We start from the raw sequence: 17,054 nt of genomic DNA, 5'->3' as shown, positions 1-17,054 counted from the left end.
AAAATCCGCACATGTAAAAAAACATTTCTTATATTAATCAGCTATAATGGTGTAGCATGGGCGGTGAAGTTTAATAATTGCACAGGGGAGTACAGTCATACTTTAGTGAAGCATCCATCATTTTCTGATGTCTTTTCTACAACAAATCAATCAACCACCCCATTGTGTTTATTGGACCAACTCCTTTTTCCTCACTTGAATTTGCTCCTCATGTTTCCACATCTTCCCTTATAAATTTCCCATCACAGATCTCCCAAAAGCATCCTGCAATACTGCTAAATAAAGTTGTTTCTTGGGTTTATTCTATAAGCAAAAAAATGGCTTCTTCCATGAAGAGCTTCGCGTGTATTGCTGCAATGGTGTTTATTGTGTGTTCTATTCCTGATACTGCGAAGGGGCAGCTGAGCTCCACGTTTTATGACAAATCTTGCCCGACGGCACTGTCGGTAGTGAAAGCCGCGGTGAAGCAAGCGGTCGCTAAGGAGAAATGGATGGGTGCGTCTTTGCTCCGCCTGCACTTTCAGGACTGCTTCGTTAATGTAAGTGTAATAATTGATTTGGTTTTGAACTTAATTTAATTCTGGATTTTTTAAATAGTTTGAAAATCTTATAGGTAGGGGTGAGGTTAATTGTTGCGAACTTGTCTCTGTCTATCAAATTCTTGAAATATTTCTAAAATTTTTTATCGCCATTTTTATAGCCATAAAAGTGCAGTATTAATTTTATTTATTTTGAATCATCGTGGTAACTCTTTAAAGTGATTTCGGTTAGGTCTAACACCAAATTTTGTGGCTACCATTACAAGAATAAAAATATATCCAGTAATTTGTAAATCAAATATACCATTTACAAATATACCAAATCTTATGATTTAGCAAGAATTCTACTATCCTATAGAGAAAGTGTATTCCTTGAACCTAAATCATAGCAAGGAAGAATTGATATTATTATCGGTATACCATATTTTTAGAATATTTTGAAAAGCTAATAGAGAAAAACTAAGTAAATTGTTTGAACTTACCCTCTCTAAAAATATTCCCAAAATCCTCCATCCAAATAAAAATACCCAAAATTGATATTATTAGTGATATGCTATAAAATACGCAAAATTGATATTCTTATTGATATGCTATATCTAGATAAAATGTGAACAGAATTGAAAAGAAAGAGATTTAGCTCTCAGGTGTGGCCTGCACCTGGGGACTACACTCACAAAAACTTGAGAGATCACTCTCGTCCACTCTATTCGTCAATCAACCAAAACTTACATCATTAAATACAATACTAGGAAATAGGAAGTTGCACCCAAATCCCATAACTATAGGAACTAATCCTAAACTAGGGAAAGTTACAACAATGTAACTATTTTCTCCATTAATATCAAAATAATATTAATTATTATCAACTCCCTACTTAATGGAGAAAGGGTTCTCCTGGACTCCTAGCATCTTTCTAAACAATTCAAATTTCACTCATGCAAGAGGCTTTGTAAAAATATCAGCGACATTGTCACAAGTTTTACAATATTCAACAGCAATTTCTTTTTACTGTATTTTCTCTCTAACAAAATGGAACTGAGTGTCTATATGTTTGGTGTTTTTGTGAAACACTAGATTGTATGCTAATTTGATGGTGCTCTGGTTGTCACTTTTGATAGAAGTGGGTTGTTTTTGTTCTTTTACTGCATCTTTGAAAAGTCTCCTCAACCAGATCACTTCACATGTTGCTGCACACAATGCTTGATACTCAGCTTCACATGATGACAAAGCTACAGTACTCTGTTTCTTGCTGCTCCATGTTATGACCCCGGAACCTATGTTGAATGCATAACCTGTGATGGAACTTCGATCATCCAGGTTACCTGCCCAGTCTGAGTCTGAAAAACCTGCTAGAGTAACATCAGATACATCAGTGTATAAAATACCAAAATGAACAGTACCACAAAGATACCTCAACACGCTTTTTGTTGTTGTCCAGTGATTTTCACGCGGTTTCGACATGAATTGGCTCAACACACTAACTGAGTATGCCAAGTCAGGTCTGGTTGTTGTAAGATATATCAGGCTGCCAACCAGCTGTCTGTACATTGTGGCATCTACCTCCTTAGTGCCATCGTCACTTCTCAATTTCAGATTTTGCTGCAAAGGTGTCGCTGCTGATCTACACCGATCCATCCCAAATGTTTCCAACAGATTTCTAGCATACTTCCCTTTGGTAAGAAAAGTTTGCCCAGTATCTCTGAATACTTCTAATCCCAGACAATAGTTAAGGCTTCCGAGATTTTTCATCTCAAATACTTGTGCCATGAGCCTTTTGATTCCTCTGATTAAGTCATCTGCATTTCCTGTTAGAATCATATCATCCACATATAGAGAAATCAAAATAATCTGCCCCTGATCATTGTACTTGGTATACAAATTTGGGTCATTTAAGCTTCTATGGAAACCATGCTCAATAAAGAAAGAATCAACATTCTCATACCAAGACCTGGGAGCTTGCTTTAAACCATATAAAGCCTTTTTCAAGCTACAAACAAGTTGTTCCTGCCCCTGCTTTACAAATCCTTCTGGCTGTACTAAGTAAATTTCTTCTTTTAACTCACCATTTAAAAATGCAGATTTAACATCTAGTTGGTGTAATTCCCAATTACATTTAGTAGCTAAAGCAATAAGTAATCTGATTGTATTTAGCTTTGCTACAGGTGCAAAAGTATCATCAAAATCAATACCTTCCTGCTGTGAGTATCCTTTTGCAACCAACCTAGCTTTTAACTTATCTATACTTCCATCTGCATTAATTTTAGGTTTAAACATCCATTTACTTCCTATAGGTGTTTTGTTTTTAGGTATCTCTACTAATTCCCAAGTATTATTTCTAAGAATTGATTCCATCTCCTCATTCATTGCAACTCTCCATTCCTCAAATTGACTAGCTTCTATATAATTAGAGGGCTCTATAATGTTCAAAAACTTTGACATCAACGCATAGTTTCTCAACTTCAATGGTAATTGAGTCTTCCTACCTGACCTCCTTGGTAGGGGACTTACCTCAAATTTGTTTTCCTCTGTAATAACTAGGCCTTCTTTTTCACCTTCTTGTTGTTCTTCTTCATTCTCTTCTTTCTGCTCCTGTTCCTGCTCCCTTTGATCCTCGCTACTTTCCTCCAACAGCAATGGAATGTGCCAATCATCTCCAACATCAACTTTCCTTTCTTGTACCTGATCATGAAAGACTACATCTCTACTTGCAAATGTCTTACGAGACTCAAGATTGAATAATTTGTATGCTTTAAACTCTGTACCATAACCAACAAGGATGCATTTCACTGCCTTAGGGTCTAGTTTCTTTCTATCAGCTTTGGGTACATGTGCAAATGCCTTTGACCCAAAGACTCTTAAATGGTTTACTCCTGGTTTAAATCCATATAAGGCTTCAAAAGGGGTTTTGAAGCCAAGAAACCTGGTAGGACTTCTATTTTTCAAATATACAGCAGTATTTATCGCTTCTGCCCAAAAAATATTAGATAGAGCTTTACCTTGCAGCATGCACCTTGCGCACTCTATGAAGGTTCTGTTTTTTACGCTCTGCAACTCCGTTTTGCTGTGGTGTGTGTGGTACTGTATACTGTTGAACAATCCCGTGAGATTTGCAGTATTTCATGAATTCCTTTAATTTGTATTCTCCTCCTTGATCAGATCGGAGAATTTTAATACTTTTTCCAAACTGTTTTTCCACCAGGGTTTTGAAATCTATAAAACATTGGAAAGTCTAACTTTTCTTGTTTAAAAAACAAATCCATGAATATCTAGTGCAGTCATCAGTAAACAACAAAAAATAGTATGCTCCCCCTAGCGACCTTGTTTGCATGGGACCACATACATCAGTGTGCACTAGCTCTAAGATTTATGTTTGCCTCCTCCTATCATGCACAGGGAACTGTTCTCTGTGCATCTTTCCTAAGGCACAACCATCACAGTTTAACTGAATATTACAAAAGATTGGGAGACCTTTGACCATACCTTTCTTTTGTAACAACATGAGATCCTGTAGATTCAGATGACCAAACCTCTGATGCCAGAGTTGCTCAGTTGTCGACTCTCTTCCAACCATGGCTTGCTTTGATATACTTTTTGCATCCAGTCTGTATAGGCTTCCAACTCGCATGCCTGTTGCAACAATTTCATTCCTGCAATCCTTTATCACACAGTGAGTCTTGAAGAATTCGACATGCATATCTTGATCAGCCATCATGGATACAGATATTAGGTTTTTCTTTATTCCAGGTACATATAAAACATTTGAAAGGTGACTAATCTTTCCATTTGGTAACTTAACTGAAATCACCCCATGACCTTTAATCTGATATCCATTATCATCCCTTAGATATATTTTTGATCCATTTATAATTTCTTCAATATTATCAAAAAATTCCTTATTACCTGTCATGTGAGAGGATGCTCCGGAATCGACATACCAGATGTCATCTTCATTCAATGCTGAAAGGGCACAGTCGACTGTGAACAGTCGAAATTCATGACTGAAGTCTTCTTCTTCAACAAAATATCCTCTGTGTTTTGGATTTACCTGTCTCCTCCTTGCCTCATCAGCCTGCTTCTTATAATAACAATCTCTATGTATATGACCCTTCTTTCCACAATAAAAGCATTTATTTTCATAATGATTTGCAAGCATACCTTCATGACAGTGATGTTTATGTGTTGTTCCTCCTTTCTGGACTGATTGCTACTGTGACTGCTTCCCTTTAGATAGTCGTCGTTTTTCCATCAGCGCGAGATCGTCACTTTGGGGGTTCAGATTCAGGTTCTGCCGTCGCTCTTCCTCTTGCTACAAGATTGCAGTGAGATCATCAAACGTGGGTGTTTTCTCCCTTGCCGAGACTCCAATGATGAAGGTTTGGAAATCATCATGCATCTCATTCATTGTAATTGCAACAAGATCTTCAACAGCCACCGCCACTCCAATGGCCCCCAATCCGTCTTTAACATCCTTAATTCGCGCGACAAATGCAGTAGCAGAGTCCCTTTCGTCCATCCTCATTGAAAATAGCTTGATTTTAAGAGCCAAAACTCTGTTTGCATTCTGGGTCTCATACAGACTTTTGATTTTCGTCCAAATCTCTGCGGACGTTTTACAGTCTCTGATGTGTGCAATGACATTGTCTTTCACAGACATCTTCAACAGGACTTTGGCCTTGTTTTCTCGTTTTTCCCAGTCTTCCTTCTGTGTGGTTGTAGTCGGCTTCTGCTCATCGCTTGTCACTATAGTCCAAGCATTCGCACCTTCGAGCAGGGTCTGGATCTTAAACTTCCAATTCGTGAAGTTAGACCCGTTGAGTTTACCAAATTCGCTAAGGTAAGATTCCATCGTATTACTCATTGTGAATCTACTTAACAACAACAAAAACAATACCTGACAGATGGATCTGTCACTTCTGCCACCGATCTACAGTGTCTGGCACTCCGGCTCCACTGAGCAAATTCAGCGTTTTCAGCACAGCCGAAACAATGATCTGATCACAATTGATCCGATCCACCTCTCTCGGATTGATCTACCACTTCGTCGATTCTGCTCTCCTGCAAATCGCCAAACGAAGTCGAGGCTTCCCGCAGATCACCCCTGGCGTTCTCCCGATCTGTCTCTCCCGGACGGATCTGCAACTCCGCCGATCTGCACCGTTTGAAAACCGCCAAACGAAGTTCACACTATTCAGAGATCCCTTTGGCGCTACCCCGAGCGAAAAATCCGCGCTAATTAAAAATCGGTGTAAGTATCTTAATTGGCACGACTTTCTTGGTAAAATCCTGCGGTAATCGGGCTTTCTGGCGCTTTAGCGCGATTTATCCCTTAAAATCCGTGCTAATCGGGCTGCTGGAGCGACTATCAGTGCAAAATCCGCGGTAATTGGCCTTTCCACTCAGAAAAAAAAAATTATGAGTCCGAGCCAGGTGTCCTGCAGTCCACCTGCTCAATTGAGCACAGAGCTCTCGTGTACACACAGCCACAAAGGCACTTCAAGCCACACAGGCTATTCTAGCCACACAGGCAATTCCGCCACACACGTGACAAAAGATGAGGCTCACTCAAGTTGAGCTCTGATACCAAGATAAAATGTGAACAGAATTGAAAAGAAAAAGATGTAGCTCCCAGGTGTGGCCTGCACCTGGGGACTACACTCACAAAAACTTGAGAGATCACTCTCGTCCACTCTATTCGTCAATTAAACAAATATTACATCATTAAATACAATACTAAGAAATAGGAAGTTGCACCCAAATCCCATAACTATAGGAACTAATACTAAACTAGGGAGAAAGTTACAACAATGTAACTATTTTCTCCATTAATATCAAAACAATATTAATTATTCTCAACTTATTTTTGTTGAGAGGCAACTGAGATATTATTGATAAGTAATGCTTTCCTCGGTTTTATTCGCAGGGTTGCGGTGCTGTTGGACGACTCCTCGACGATTACTGGAGAGAAGACAGCTAATCCCAATGCCAATTCGGCGAGAGGATTCGACGTGATAGATACCATAAAGATCAATGTCGAGAAAGCCTGCAGCGGAGTCGTTTCCTGTGCAGACATTCTCGCCATCGCTGCTCGCGATTCTGTTGTTGAAGTAAGCCAGCCCCATTAACTTTGCTCAGATTTGCTTATATTGTTGTTTCAATAACTGAAAGATCATATCATGTAATGATTAATATATCTTATCAAATGGTCAATTGCCAGCTCGGCGGGCCTACATGGACGGTAATGTTGGGGAGGCGAGACTCAACAACAGCCAGCAAAAGCGGTGCAAACAATAACATTCCGCCTCCCACTTCCAGTCTGAGCAAACTCATCTCACTATTCCAAGCGCAGGGACTCTACACAAAGGAGATGGTTGCACTTGCAGGTAATTGTAATATTATTATTCCTACCATACAAAAATTCCTGGTACTAACCATCAATAACTAATGCCTACTGGTCTTATTGTTTTTGTCTAAGGAGTTGAATTTATCTCGTAGAGACACATATTATGTTTATGGGCGAGTTTAAATTTCTAGAGACATATCTTAATTTGTGAAAATTGTGTCCAAATCTCTATCTTACATGGAAAAAATGGTAAAAAAACATATAAACGAATTCGAATCCCTAACAAATTTAGTTGGGAAAAAAAACTAATACCTACTAGTCTAAGAATATTCATTCATAAAACAGAAAACCTAATTCCTACTGGTCTAAGAATATTCATTCATCATTGGTGGTTTTGTATTGAGATGTTATATTCAATATGCAGGTGGTCATACTATCGAGCAGGGGCAATGCAAGAATTTCAGAGCCCATATTTACAACGACACCAACATAGATACTACGTACTCCACTTCATTGCGTTCAAAGTGTCCGAGTACCACAGGCTCCGGAGACAGCAACCTGTCGCCATTGGATTATATGACTCCCACTGTGTTTGACAAAAACTATTACAGCAATCTGAAAAGCAAGAAAGGGCTTCTCCACTCCGACCAGGAACTCTTCAACGGTGGCTCCACTGATTCACAGGTGACTACATACGCCTCCAACCAGAACACCTTCTTCTCGGACTTTGCCGCCGCCATGATTAAGATGGGAAATATCAAGCCTCTTACTGGAACTAGCGGACAGATTCGAAAGAACTGCAGGAAGCCAAATTAACCCTCGAATTGAGGAATCGAACCGTTTTACCTCGAATATTATCTACGTTTTACCTCGAACCGTTTAATTTCTAAAAGTAACGATTCGACTGATTTCATTCCCCATATGCTGATGGAGGTTGACATGAATAAGATGCATGCATACCTTTACAATAATGAAAATCATTTTATGTACTGAAGTGTTGCAGACTGAGACGGAGTTGAGAATTTAGATCGAATGCATATTTTATTTAAAGAGTTTTCTTTTCTGAAAACTTTCCATTATGATTATCCTTATCCTGCCGGATGAAATTAATTTTAGTTTATTTTACCATGAGAAAATGGTTAAAAAATTGGTCTGATGGTCATTATGGTTAATCAAACTAAGGTTGAAAAAAATAGTTAAAGTCTTTTCAAATGAAGATGACGAAGTATTTTCAAATGAAGATGAAGAAATAAGTTAAACCATGATATAAAATTAACACAACTATATTTATATATTATATATCAATGTGATTGGAATATTTAACATTAATAAATAAATAATATTAAAAAAAACGTGAATATTATTATTATAATTAATAATAATTATATATATATATATATATAAATTAATATAAATAATAAAATAATTATAATTTATATTGACTAAAAGCTAATTTTTATAAATTTAGAAGTGAAATCTGGCAGTTATGCACTCCCAAAGTTTTTTGGGATGATAAATTAATTTTAATAGACATTAATTATCATCATCAATTATTTAATATTTAATTTAATTTAATATTATTAAAAAAATATTATATAGTTTAATGATATTAAAAAAATTATTTAATAATAATATTAATGGATAATAGTAGTAATATTAATTAATAATAAAAATCTTAATAACAATTATTGATGATGATGGTGGTTAAGGTCCATTGAGACCAAACTTTGGTTTATCACACCTAAAGAAAACGAATTATTTAGTTTGATTTAAGATTTTATTCCTATACTCAAAAATCTTGGAGAGAAGCCTCTCGAGCTCACTATAATTTTGACATTGAAGAAGGCTAGGAAGGTTAGTATTACAACAAAGATTATGACACTGAGATCTAATGTGGTTGTACGCAGGGCACTCTATGAGGAAGTGATTTTCATCCTCGATGTTCATATTCTCACAGAGATGGCAGATCTTGTCCATCCATGGTGTTTTAGGAACGACCCAACGACCCGTTTCACTATGGAGCTCATGAGAGTTTGTTCTGATCTTCGCTACATTAATTTTCTTCTTTACGCTAGTTAAAACCTAGAAATACTCTTGATCTTCTAGGGTGGGGTTGATGACCTCCTTATAATATCCTAATTTTCTTTTAGCTGCTAAATCTTTCTCACACCACATTTTTTCTTTGAACTTAGAAGTAACAATATTTTAATGTTATTAATGTTTTGCAATGTAATATTCTCATAGATCTCCCAATGGTTTAACTAGGCCCTGCTATTTTTATACTGACCTTTTTTGAGGCTTTGGTGGTTTTGGATGGAATTTAAAGCTAGCTTAGGAAGTCTATGGTCTCCTATGTTATTGAGTTTGTGCTTGTACAACAGAAGCCTAGTCATAGCTAAGCTCTTGATATCATAACTAAGCTCTTGATAGGGGAAAGACCCAGTTCTATAAGGAGAATAGGATATGGTGTATTGATTTTAATTTTGAGGTTATACGTTATAAAACGCTTCTGGATTTGCTCAATATTTCTCTAGGATTCTCTAGAGATGTTGCAACCCCAAACCTCACATCCATATAAGATAACATGAGTGACTAAAGTTTCAAATAGGAACTTCTTTCTATCCCACATTATGAGGTTTTCCATTTTACAATTATTTTCAAAACCAAAATAAGCTTTCCACCCCCCATTAATCCTTTTCTCAATGCTATAATTATTAATTATTTTAAACTGATTATAATAAATTTTTAATATTTGTATTAAATAATTAAATAGTAATAAAGAATTTAAAATTAAATAATTAAATAATATTTAATAGTTAAATAATATTAAATAATATAATTAAATAATAATGTGAACCCTTATATTAATAAATTGGAAGGATTCATATAATAATAACCCTGAGGGATTAATACTAAAAATGATGATGATGATGGTGGTGGTGGTGGTTAACGTCCACTGAGACCAAACTTTGGTCTATCGGACCTAAAGAAATGAATTATTTAGTCTGATTTAAGATTTTATTCCTATGCTCAAAAAGTTTGAAGAGAAGCCTCCCGAGCTCACTATAATTTTGACATCATAAAAGGTCAGAAAGGTCAATATTGCAACAAAGATTATGAAATTGAGATCTAATGTGGTTGTACGTGGGGTACTCTAAGAGGAAGTGATTTTCATCCTCAATGTTCGTATTATCACAGAGATGGCAGATCCTTTCCATCCATGGTGTTTTAGGAACTTCCCAACAACCCATTTCACTATGGAGCTCATGAGAGTTCGTTCTAATCTTGGCTATATTAATTTTCTTCTTTGAGCTAGTTAAAACAAAGAGATATTTTTGATCTTCTAGGGTGGAGTTGATGACCTCCTTATAGTATATTAATTTTCTTTTAGTTGCTAAATCTTTCTCACACCACATTTTTTCTTTGAACTTAGAAGTAACAATATTTTTAATGTTATTAATGTTTTGCAATGCAACATTCTCATCAATCTCCCAATGGTTTAACCAGGCCCTAGTGTCTTTATACCAACCTTGCTTGAGCCTTAGGCGATTTTGGCTAGAATTTAAAGCTAGCTCAGGAAGTCTATGGTCTCCTATGTTATTGAGTTTGTTCTTGTACAACAAAAGCCTAGTCATAGCTAGGCTCTCGATAGGGGAAATACCCACTTCTATAAGGAGAATAGGATAGAGTGAATTGCTTTTAATTTTGAGGTTATACGTTGTAAAACACTTCTGGATTTGCTCAATCTTTCTCCAAGATTCTCTAGAGATGCTGCAACCCCAAAACCTCACATCCATATAAGATAACAGGAGTGACTAAAGTTTCAAAGAGGAGCTTCTTTCTATCCCGCATTACGAGGTTTTCCATTGTATAATTATTTTCAAGACCAAAATAAGATTTCCACCCCCCATAATCCTTTTCTCAATACTGTTGTAGGGAAAAGTATCCGACTCGGATGACCCTATCCCACTCTAAGGGTGATAGTTCCTTAGCAACAACTGTAAAACAAACTACTTAAGGTTTACTTCTTTATGAAAGCAAAAGAGAATGGAGAAATGCACTAACCATTGCCTTGCGCTTAATGTCGAATCCAAACTCTTCTCTTTGGCCGCTTGCTCCTAGCTCCTTGTTCTTTTGCTTGCCCAGCTACAATGAGATCCTGCAAAATAACAAAGAAGGAAACTACAAGAGGCATGCAATCATAACTGGTTCATGGATTAGTGTAAACCAAACATGTAATCATCACAATATATTATTGAAACAAGAGCACATAGAAGAACCTCAATAGCTTTTATTAATGAAGAAGTAAAGGTTTTGAGAGTATTACAACCATTGAAGGCTCCAACCCAGCAACACCTCCCATCAGAAAGAATTTCTCCTCTTCACCTCTCTCAAACAATCACCCAATAGTTCTATAGTGAAACCAACAACATATCATTACTTTGCACAAAATTCCAGCCTCCTGAGCTCATAGGAGAGAGCTCAATATATAGATGAATTGAGAAAGGATGAGTCAGCTTGCAACTGATGTGTAGCTGCCTTGTGTCCTCTCTCTCTTCAGTTAATCTTTAGTTGATCTTCAGTTCTTGAGTCCACTTGGAGACCCTTGCTTCCACTTGGAGAAACAGAGCCTCTGACTCATCACAAGGCGAAATACCTGATCCAAGTGTCATTTTTGGAAGATTCCAGAGCAATGACTCAGTGTGCCACTTGTCCCATCTCGCTCAGCGCAGGTGGCCTTTGTTCCACTTGCTTTGCAACGCAGGTACACCATGGAGCAACTGAGTTTCAGCGCATAAACCTAGTGGAGCACCTGCTTTGATTTCAGGATTGCTTGTTTTTGAGTGTTTTCAGGTGGAGAACTGATCTGAGAGCTGTTGGTTTGCTGACCTTGTTCCTCTAGGGGTAGGAACATCATGTTTAGGGAACTTTGGATCCCTTGGATTATTGACAATTCATGCTTGTTGCTGTAAGGCACAAATTTGTCTATAACAGATGCCCCCTAAAGTATGAGGTCGTTTATCGGGTGAAATGCTTTATTGAGAGGATCCGAAGTTCATTCAATCTGCTGAGAAGTGTCCTGTAATAAGATACAATACGATACATTATTTTTCATACATTTTCATGATCTAGCTGAGGCGGGCATTCCCATGCTCAGCTTTATAAACACATTTTGGTACATAGAACAGACGATCGTCTGATTGTAGACTGATAATTCTCTGCTGAAATTATCATCCTTTGAGGAGGAGGATCATCTGCTGCAATGATGTACATATCAAATGTCTTTATGTCCTGAATATATATCGCAGCCCGGATGGATGAAACTAGATCCAGGGTCTTCAATCTCTTCCGATCTTCACTCGATGTACAAGTCGATCCATGTGAGAATTTCTTGAAGTCGAACATGGAAAGACATCGCTTGATTACCGGCCAATGATGTAAACCGTTAACAAGCGCGAGAGGAATCACCGATAAGGATGATGACCCTCAAGGTACAGCAGTACAATTCACATGGTGGGAATAAAGGAGTTGGCGTCGACCACCATGCAAAATCCTCTAGTCGAAGGTCATTGATGTATACCTATCGCCGGAAGTGAGAAACTTGCCATTGAGGCATGCAAGCTTCAAAGTACTGAAGGGGTTGTTCCTAGATCAACTCCTTGGATAATGAGCTGAAGTCGACAAGGAGCGATCCGTCAAAGGAGGGCCTTAATGAATCCCACATCAGTGACACGGAACGGAGCTAGTGATTGTGATGAGGTGAAAACAAACTGTGATGTATAATTCAGGGTGGCAGTCATGAAGTGGATGAAGGATAATGTATGGCAGTGGGTGGGACACGGTTGACTCTTTGCAGAACCACATCTCTTGAACATATAACGACACTGATGTGATGGATCGGTAGCATTACCCCAATTGTGGATGGTGTGGCGAGGACCATGGTTATGAGACCGGTGAATGAAACAACCCAACCCGATGTGATACGGAGGACAAAGTGTCATGTTCAAGAGCGACTTGCTACCATTAATGCTGTGAGGTTCTCCCAATTTTTTCCCCAGTCATTGCTGACCAGTACCTCTTTATTTTTGTCAAGCTTGAGGAGGATAACATATGCTTGTTCTATAACCTGCCCTTCGGGCAAGCCCATCGCTATGTTTTAACGAGCCTAGCGATAGGGAAACTCGTTCTCGTCTAAAGACAAGTTTGTCGCTATTTAATCATTTTAACGAGTCTAACGACAAGGAAAACTCGGTCCTTTTCATTTTTAGAGAGTCTGAAAAGGTACGGAAAGTTAACTCCAAAATTCCTTTTTCGTCTTCTAATCCCTTAAGTCCGAAAAAGTATAAAACAATACAGAAGGGATGAATTTTCGATTGTTTTAACGAGCCGAACAAAACAAGCGCTCGATCTTTTTGTGCAATAATCCCTCAGGTCCAAAAAGATTAAAATCTAGAGGAGGGATAGCTTTCCGGTCGCTTTAACGAGCTGGAAGGCCAAAACTCGGCAATCTTTTCATATTTTACGAGTCAGTGAAAAGAGATTAAAGACGACTCGTCTTTCGAGGAACGAGTGATTAACAGGGCAGTAGCAGATTCCAGGTACAGGTTGGAATATTCCAATCACGGCAGTGTCTCAAGGATGGCTTAGTGAAATCACTCTTCGCAGCTGTTCCTCAAAATGGGTAAACAAACATATGGAGATGAACGATTCGCCAGATGAACGGATGGAGGTGAGACTGCAAGAACACGACCAAGGGCTTTAATATGGCTGTCAAAGGTTACATTTACCAAGGTTATTTACCGGTTCATTTTTTCTGGGTGAGCTTGAACTCTAGGGGAAGATTGCTCACAACTTATGTTTATTTTTTAACGAGCATGAACTATGTGCTAAAACTGCTCGGATCTTGCGTTTATTTTTTAACGAGCATGAACTGTGTGCTAAAACTGCTCGAATCTTGCGTTTATTTTTTAACGAGCATGAACTGTGTGCTAAAACTGCTCGAATATACCAGTCATAATACAAGAAACGCCTCAGGTGAGGTAGTCATATTTAAGGAGCTATACCTCACTAGTTACTCCAATTTGGCAAGTTTTAACTTTTGCCCCACATCCTTTCTTTATGCAAGCTGGAAACGGCTAATCCTACGAGTTTAACGGGTTAGACCTATAGGTTTAAAGGGAGGACCTAAAAATTTAAAAAAATAAATAGTCGTCCCATGCTTGCACTTCAAAAGGTTTGCATGCCCCCAGGTATAAAGTATAATTTCGAGGCGCTGCCTCTTACTTATTATCCGAAAAATGGTTTTGCTTGCTGCCGCAAACTAAACTCTCTTTTCGGCGGTGTCTATCATTAGGTTGCTAAGGATGGTGACTACTTGTTGCAGCAATTTCATCTCTTTCTTTGAAGACTGCCCCTACTTATCCTTCAAAACATATTGTTTTAATGGGTGAGGCTTGACATTCAAAGATGGTGGCTACTTGCTGCCACAAATGGATCTCCTCCTTAGGAGAGCCTACTTTTTTAGACAAAGGGAGACGATCTTTTCGCTCACATAACTTTGACAAAAGAATCTTATTCTAGAACAACCCTCTCTTCCTTCTTTCGGACGGGGTACGGACTAGTCATATTCTTCTGCGGAAATCAACTTTATACCCAAGGTTTCCTCTGCCCAAGGCAGGCCAGGGTGCATGCCCCCTGGGTCCCAGTTATATCTTTCCGAATCACTCGCATTCATCGGGAAGTAGAACCGGGGGTGGAGGCATTTCTTGAGTGAATAAGCCGTTTAGGGATGGTATTTGACTATTTGCGATGCGTGATCCTGGAAATGAAAGTTGGTCTACGAGCTTGACCATTCTTCCTTCGTGCGGAAAACACATGACTCTAAAGAGCGAGGACACTATTGCCTCCATGCAATATATATAGTCTCGTCCAAGGAGTAAGTTATAAACCAAGGGTCCCTGGACGACCATGACGTTCATATGAACTGTCTTCCCCTTCAATGTAATGGGAACATTGGGGAGAATCCCTAACGGGCGACTGGTTCCTTTATCAAAACCTGATAGATTTCTCATCTCAGGTAAAAGTGCCGGGGAACCCAGTGCTTTCCAAGCAATAGAGGAAAGGATACTCACAGATGCCCCTTCATCAATGATGGTTCCAGCCATTACCATTCTATAGATTTGGACAATGATTCTGAATGGTATACTGGCTGGTAACCGGGGTCTGCCTAGTTGGTTCCAATCAAAGGATACAACCAGGTTGCTTGGTGGTGGGACCGAATACACGGCCGGATACGACCCTGACGATGTTCCTTCCTGCGATAAAGGAATGGGCGCATTGCCCTGATGCTCATCAGAGTCTGTGTTGATGAAAAGAATCTGGACGGTGTCATCCTTATTCTCTTCAGTGAGGGTGTCATTTGAAGATGAATCTTCAACGACGGTGTCATTTGAGGATGAAACCTCTGAAGGAAGAACCGGGTCAACTGCCATTTCTACCTTTAGACTTTCGTCTGGTCTGGATTCAGTTGGTTCATTCTCAATGACCGACACTTCAGCTGACCACTTGAGCGGGCCAGCTGGATTTTCAACTATCGAGGGATTAGGCACGAGTTTTTGGTATTCAGGAGGAAGTCGTAACGGTGATACCGGACGATCTTCCAAAACTCTCTTCACCTCATCTAAGAATGGACATCGGTGGATGGCGTGATCGCCTTCACACAACATACAGGGTGATCTTGGTCTCCCTTTTCATCCTTCACTCTCGCTAGTTGACGGATTGCAATCAACATGACTACCAGAGGTTGATGCTACCGGATTGTGCAACCTGGGGGACCAGTCCCTTAGTATCCGGGGAATACAAGGACAATCATGATGGAAGTGGGTCCCTTTGCAAATGACACATGGCGATTTAGGCCCGGTCCGTGCAGTGTGTGGATTTTTGTCAGATGTCTTTTGCTTGCCCCCAGTCGCCTTCGCCATAGGCCCCTTCTGCTTCTTTTCTTTCTTCTTCTTTTCCTTCTTCTCCATGGGAGGCTGACTTTTGCCGGCTCTACCTTGTGAAGATGAAGGATCAGAGGAAGAAATGTAAGAAGTGGAAGGCTGGTGGGCAGCTCTAGACTGGTCTGATTGTTGATTCGACTGCTCAGGATTTGTGGCGATTTGAACTACATTAGTTGAAAAGAGCCATACAGGTAGGCCAATTGTCAATCCTGGAAGTGACAATGTGGCCATATGAGGCGCACCAACATCTCCCCAAGAGGAGAAGGGATTTGGACTTCCACCAAGGTTACTTCCTTGGTTGGTGGGCCCCATACTTTTCAACTGAAAGATCAACGTGGGAATAAGAGGTGATTATGTTCCGTTTAAAATAAATTTTATTAACGACGCTTTTAGACACAAACTTGCTTTTTCATGTTTTAAGAGTCGAGAAAAAGCTAAAGATGACTCTAGTCCCCTTCGATGTTTTAACAAGCCCGAAGTGACAAATGCTCGGATGGACTTTTTCAGTTATAGAGTTTGAAAAAGGCCAAAAGAAACTGCTCTGGAGTTCTAGGCAGAGGGTGTGCCAAACTTTTCGCGAAACCACAGAATACGTTTTACGGTACGGGTGGTCGATCTTCGTGAATGCTGTGTTCACTGCATCGCGATCAGTAGGGCGGCCGACACGGCTTCCTATGGATAAAGGCTTTGTTCCTATAGGGGTCTCCCAATATATACGCGACGGTACGTGGGAGCACAAGTCCGTATTAGTGCCACTGACTCTCAGGAGGAATCACCCACCTTCGTAGAGATCGACAGTCACTATGTTTAACGATGCCGGAACACGTCTCTACCTAGACCTCTATTTGTTTGCGTTATGTTACAAAGCGTTGTTATGTAAATTGGATTTATTTTAATGTTGATCTTGCTTAGCAGTTTTCCTTTAAGGATCACCACGAGATGTATGTAACAAATTCCTGAATGCAGTCTAAGATGAGAAGTAAACTTTTCAATCTTTCAACTTTGAAAACCTTAACTACTGAGGGAAAAGAAAGGCAAACCTTTTCACACAGATCATAGAGAACACACTAAATGCAAATTTTTCCTAAATCGTCAAGCAAACAGTCAAATGCAAAATGCACAATGCATGTATTTTCTTTTCCCTTTCTTAATGTGGATGGGTTACAAAAGGAA

The 17,054-nt window shown here is 39.1% G+C and overlaps 1 pseudogene across 1 annotated transcript; it reads left to right on the top strand.

Moving 5' to 3' along the window:
• Window positions 1-270: 270 nt before the first annotated feature.
• LOC149138532 (peroxidase 4-like) lies at window positions 271-7,738 on the top strand (annotated as a pseudogene). Its single transcript, XR_016264264.1, has 4 exons — window positions 271-539; window positions 6,460-6,643; window positions 6,754-6,919; window positions 7,304-7,738. The product of XR_016264264.1 is annotated as a peroxidase 4-like (transcript).
• The last annotated feature ends 9,316 nt before the right edge of the window (window positions 7,739-17,054 follow it).

Source organism: Pinus tabuliformis, chromosome X, assembly GCF_031772625.1.
Source record: "Pinus tabuliformis cultivar Carrire ecotype Pingquan chromosome X, CPIR1, whole genome shotgun sequence".
Classification (NCBI taxonomy): Eukaryota; Viridiplantae; Streptophyta; class Pinopsida; order Pinales; family Pinaceae; genus Pinus; species Pinus tabuliformis.
The sequence above is the reverse complement of the archived record's forward strand: the minus strand, read 5'-3'. Positions and strand labels throughout refer to the sequence as shown.